Here is a 6,000-nt window from a genome sequence, read left to right on the forward strand (position 1 = left end):
CAAAGGTCCTTCACCAACTTCGGATTAATATTTGAACCACATCCCCGCAGATCTGCCGTGTGACAGAATCTCGCCGTTGGCCGGTTTTCCGAGTGGTATATTTCAGGCCAAAGTGGCTGTGGTTTGGTGGGGGGGGTAGGTTTCCCCCCTCCTTTCGCAGTGATCCATCTCATGCCTCCTCCCTCAGTATCGTTTGTAAATGCGGCTCAGAATCGCAGTTCAGAATCGCAGCTGAACGTCTACTGCGGCAACAGAGGATTTAGGATTTTCCTCACGTTTAAATGTAAAAAGCAGCCGATTCTGCTCAAGCATAAAGACACAATGCGTAATAAAAAAATGCGTTAAATACCGAGGTTTGTCTGGGAAAGTCCGAAGCTGAGCATCAGCGCCAGAATAATTCCCCAACACACAAAAGTTTAGGGGGAAAGTTACTGAAGCAGCACTTGTACGGAACCAGTTTGTGTTCTGCAGGCAAATGGCTTTTCAATGAAGTTACAGATAGAAGTTATTAATATGTGGGTATCTGAGATGATGACCCCCGCCCCCCCCCCCAAGACATGACGTTCAGCTGGTGGGCCGGCCTGCCATAGCAGTGCGAGGTTGTGGCGTGACTCTTCCAGCCAAGTTCAGGACCTTCGACCAGCTCGGAGCCCCCGCGTTCAGAGGTCAGATAAACACAGCTGGATCCCCCCGTGGTCCGCGGTGTTGGGGGGGGGGGGGGGGCGGGAATTCCACCTCCTGGCCCGATACAGCGTGTCTCCAAAGTGTTTTTAATAAATCAGGCTCGCTCTCTCTCTCTCTCTCGATCCATCTCTCTCTCACCTCCCCCCCCCCACCCCCCAGCCCCTGCTGTCTTATAGCCATGGCGGCTCGTGGTGAAAAGTCAGCCGCGGTGTCTGTGGGGGGGGGGAAAGAATCGGCGGTGTTGGTTTTAGCGACAGTGCCGCTTTCCAGTCCCGCTAACGGCCGTCGTGGTAATTGCTATTGGACGGTTGGGGGGGGGGGGGGGGTGTTTTCGCCGCGACACGCCGACGTGTTCCTGGCCCCTGTCCCAGCATGCTTTGTACTGGGGAGAGCCCTCGGCATCGTCTGAGCAACGAGGCGGACTCCCGCTAAAGATCATGACAAGCAGTGTCTGGGGGGGACGTTCTAATGTCGGTGTGACATTTTAGCTGAGGCAGCAGGGCATTGTGGGTAAGAGGCTATTGATCACTTTGAAGTACTTTGAAGCAGAAACCTGGCTGTCTGCACACAAGATTTCATCACTGATTGGAGCAGCCAAATGCTGAAAATGAACAGCATCTTACGGTTGCCGTTTTGTCAAAAACGTTCTAAGAGTATCCGCGGCTCTTTCGTGCTCGGCCCCTAGGTGTATATCCACGACGTCTTGACACAGCTGAGAAGCGTGACATGGAGATATGTCACGCCATGTTAAAAAAAAAAATAGCATGGATATAAAGGGCACAGTTTTGAGGTGCCGGCGTGATTTCGGCATGACGTTTCAGGCCCTGCTCTTCTCCCTTCTTCTGGCATTATGTCTCGCCGTTCGCTCAGACTGAGCTGGAACGTGTAATTACATAGCCGTATGCAGATCGCAGGAATCGTTCTGAGGTGGTGGTGGTGGTGGTGGTGGTGGGGGGGGTTAAAAAAAATAGTGCGGAATAATTCATGTGTGCCAGAGGAGCCACTGCTGATTGCTCTAGCTACCTGTTTAATATGAAAACCTGCAGGTTTCGGTGTCGGTACGACAGTCAGGGCATGCAAAGCAGCTCTCGGGCCCGTGAGAAGCCGCGGCAGCTGAGAGCGGGAGGCCGCCTCGTCGCGGTCCTCGTGTTTCAGACAAATGGTACCGATGACAGACACAGGGAATTAATCGCGGGCGATACATATATAAAAAAAACAATCTTACGTTACAGACTTTTCACTTTTGAGATACGTTTCTCGTCGGAGCGGCTCGGCCGCGTACGAAGCACAGAAAAGACTTTTTTTTTCGCCGGCGAAATTTAATACGTGAAGTCGGCTCCCTCCTCCATATTTTGGATTTATATTGTAATTGGAAAACCATGTGCTGGCAGAATTTCCATGCGTAAATGTGCCTAACGTAAGGATGTTTCTTTTCTTTATTCAGTTGCTGATTTATTCCTGCCTTTTCCTCTGGAAACAAGGTGTATCACAAGGTATTGCTGAGGCCTCACTTTGCCCTCAGAGACAAGGCTTTTTATGGCCTGCAAGTTGACATTCAGCATTCTGCAGCTACCAAGGGTCGTTCTTCTTAGATGCCTAACTCTGACCGCAGATTATGAAGGACGGTCAAGGGGGGTCTCCGCGTACAGTTCCACCCTCTCGCCGAACGGCATCGCCAGAATCCGGGACAGCGAATCAGCTTTGTGGCCGTCTGCTGGCATAACCTGAACCAGGAATCATCTAAAGGCTGCCAAAGTCAGGTTTTAAGAAGAACCAAGCTGCTTTAATGAAAGTTTCTAAAGCGTGCGTGATGTAAAAACACACACACACTGCACACAGACGATTCAGCCGGCGGAATGGAGAATGCCAGTCTGTACCTCCGGAGATAATTTAGCCGACCCAAACATATATATATGTCCATCTTTCTCTCCTCTTGCTCCCTCGGTCCGGCGTCTAAAATGGAACCGGACCTCTGTCCGCTTTGGCTGAATGACTCTTGGGTGTGAGTTACGGTTACCTGCACAAAAGAGCTGCTAAAACCTCTCCAGTTTGGGCCGCCGGTTTATAAAGTCTGATTTCCATAAGCCGGCCCTAAAATTAGACATTAGATTCTGAAACCCAATGGCATCCCGGAGCCCCAAAGCTCCGCAAGATATACTGTGGCATCAAAGCTGTTCTTTGCACCTCACAAAACCTCACAATTTATAAAAACGCGAAGATTCTGCCAGAACTGACTAGTCCGCACACCCCCCCCCCCCCTTTTAAAAAAGAACCATTTGGTTCCATTAATACCTTGGCCCCAGCTTGTACACATTAGATGCAGGGCTCTGAAAAGCCTCTCTAGGTTGCATGATTAATCGTCGGCGTTTCTACGCCGCCCCCCCCCCGACACCTGTGAATTACGGCCGTCCTCCCGAGAAGAATCCGCAAGGTCAATTTGTCACGAAATCCAATCGGCCAGCCACGGTAGTGGGGCTTCCACCCGGGTTTCGGCGATCGAGCCGCGGACCCCGAGGACGGGCCTATACGCCGTTTCTGCCGAATCCGCCACATTTGCCGAAAAAAAAAAAAAAAAACGCATAAAGGCCCAGAAGGAGATGTGAGGTGTACGATTACTCAGCTCGCAAACAAATTCCTTCTTAAAATGTGTAATTCATCGTTGGCTTTTAATTTATTATATCATGCTTCATAGTTCAAATTTTAAAATTATTTTAAAAATCAATTGTTTTCCCTGGCTCGAATAAGAAGAAATTATGTACAGCACTGAGCAAAAGCCAGCAACACTGCAAGTCAAATTGAAATAGATGAAGCTCCGAGATGACGGGAGAACGGTTGCGTTGTGGTTCGATTTATACACATGAACCAGAATAAAAAGCATCTGATGTTGTGAACTTGATGAGCAGCTGAAAAATCATTGAATCATCGAAAAATAAGTTGTTTGTCATTGTGTGAGAGCCTGGGCGTGAAATTATCGATTAAGAAACAGGAGAAGCTCCACGTAATGAAATGGGAATGAATAAAAATAAACACGCTGTGTTTGGGAGGATTATTCGCAGGCGGATGTTATGAATGAAATGTCAAGGTGCTAATTTAACTGAAGAATGTAAACAGTTGCTGCTGAAGTGCGGTGAGGACGTTTAGTGGTGACAAGAAAGGCATTAATTCCCACCTATTGTGAAGAAGTCAGCTTTTCCATGTTACGTGTCTCTATCCAAGTTTAAAAACCCCCTGAACGTGGGATTTATGTCACATTATTAAAGATAAAATTATAAGTTATTTTTGACAATAAAAACACATTATAATTCAGTTTAACGACATTTATTTGTCGTTAATAATATTCCCTACAGAGGAATCTTCACATTTAAAAAATGGCAGAGGAATTAAAGAGTATTTATAAACAGTTCTTTAGCACATGATACGTGTTTTTTTTATGGTTATTGTACGAATGCCGCGGTAATACGCGGCCTTAGCCATCACTGTAGTTATTGCTGTCTGCTCACCGCCGCCGTGCCGTGTTTCACCGTGCAGCCGTAGCTCCGCACGACGCGTCCCAACAAGCCTCCGCACGATAAAGACGCTGCTATTTGAGCCCAGTTATTATTTGCTAAACATGAAAAGTTAGCTAAGTGCGTCAGTTAGCAGCCACAGTATTAAATTATACGGCTTGTGTTCCTCCTGTGCCGTGTTCCCAGGGTGCCAGATCAGGGGCCCGGCTTGACAGCTCGGGCTCTGGAACGGTCGTCTGCTTTGCGATTCGCGTACTTGTATGTCGTTCCACCGTTTGCAAGTGGTATGCAAGTGGTTTTAGAAATCACTAGCGCCCAGGAGTATGGAGATAATGAGACAGATCCTGAGGTTCTACCTGTAATCCTCGTTACTGTCTATCAGTTTTAAGAACAATCAACGTTATTAAACCGGCATGGATTCCCTCCCCCCCCGCCCCCCAACTTCTGCTCTTCAACTTTATTCCTGCCTAGAGCAATGGTAGACGGGCTACGAAATTATTCACCTGATTTGCAAGGGAAAATGGGCCATTTCTGTCAGCTGTAAGTGAGCAGCCGACAGGCTCATAAGTCCAGATTCTCCGGGCCTCGCCATCGGAGGCAGCTGAGCCTACGCCGGCCTGCCAGAACCCCCCCCCCCCCAGCCTATCGCCTAAGCGGGCTTCGTTTGGGCCGTCCGGGACATCGAAGATGGGCCCAAATAAGGAGAACTGGGTTGAGAAAGACTGGGATAGCATAAGCGGGGATTGAATGGATTTGGTCTTGCCTTGCGTAATCCGTCCCAGAAAAAAAAAAAAAATTGAGAAAGAAATGGATATGCGACTAGCCTTTTATGTATTCATTTATTTTCCTAGCGAATCCAGATGGGTGCCCGGGAAAAGCTTCCCGGCTGTAAGTCTGCCGATCTGTTTATCTCAGAGTCTTTGCGCTGGCGAAACACATCAAGTATGACAGTGCCAGCCTCAGACAACAACCAATTTGCTCCTGGAGGTTTACGTGGGCTACTTGTGTGAGCCGCCCCCCCGCCCCCCCCACCACTTTACCCCGACAGGAAGGAGAGGGACCCATAACCAGGAATTTCAATGTCACAAGGCCCCCCCCCCCCGATTTCTCTGAGCCAGCTAACCCTCCTGAATTACGGCCCACGCGCGACCTCACGCTTCAGTGCGATGCCTCTATCGCGACTCGCTTCCCAAGGAAATTAAGGCGACGTTAAAGAGCTTATATGAGCTGCGGAACTAAAGTACCTGCAAATAAGTCTGACTGAAATTACAGCACCTGACAGATCCTTTGAACCACAATGGACACGGGGAGAATCATTCGCTATTGTGATGTCATTTTGTCCAAACAATGACTTTAGGCCGCCATTGAGCCCGAGGACATAATGAAAGCCCACAGAGCTCACGGCCCTCGTAAGGTACCAGCGTCGGCCCTGATTTAGACACTTATTCTGTCGAATCTTCAGGGTTTCATGTTCATTCCCCTGACAATGTCTGTCTGTTTGACAAGTTGGCGCCGGTGAGGTCAGTCTGGGGGGGGGGGGGGGGGTGGACGGGTTAATGGTGGAAGTGGTGCTGTTACGGGGGGCTAGTTTTAATTAATTCCTTTGAAGGCATCAAGCATTCGGCTAAAGTTCCGCACCTCGGAATCTCCAGAGTTTTCAGAAAAGAGGGCGACACATTTAAGGGGAGCCGGCATTGGCGTTAAGGCCGGGGACCGTTCCGGGGCGCGGACGACGGGACTCACGTTCGAAGGCGTGCGGTGGCCCGGCAGAAGCGAGCGAGGCGTGGCGTTCTGCTCTCTCACTCCGGCG

At 49.4% G+C, this 6,000-nt stretch overlaps 1 long non-coding RNA gene across 1 annotated transcript; it reads left to right on the forward strand.

Moving 5' to 3' along the window:
* The first annotated feature begins 575 nt into the window (after nucleotides 1-575).
* LOC140582466 (uncharacterized) lies at nucleotides 576-2,371 on the forward strand. Its single transcript, XR_011985439.1, has 3 exons — nucleotides 576-665; nucleotides 2,129-2,177; nucleotides 2,297-2,371. It is a non-coding gene; the product is annotated as an uncharacterized lncRNA (long non-coding RNA).
* Nucleotides 2,372-6,000: the final 3,629 nt, after the last annotated feature.

Source organism: Paramormyrops kingsleyae, chromosome 24 (genome assembly GCF_048594095.1).
Source record: "Paramormyrops kingsleyae isolate MSU_618 chromosome 24, PKINGS_0.4, whole genome shotgun sequence".
In the NCBI taxonomy this organism is placed as follows: Eukaryota; Metazoa; Chordata; class Actinopteri; order Osteoglossiformes; family Mormyridae; genus Paramormyrops; species Paramormyrops kingsleyae.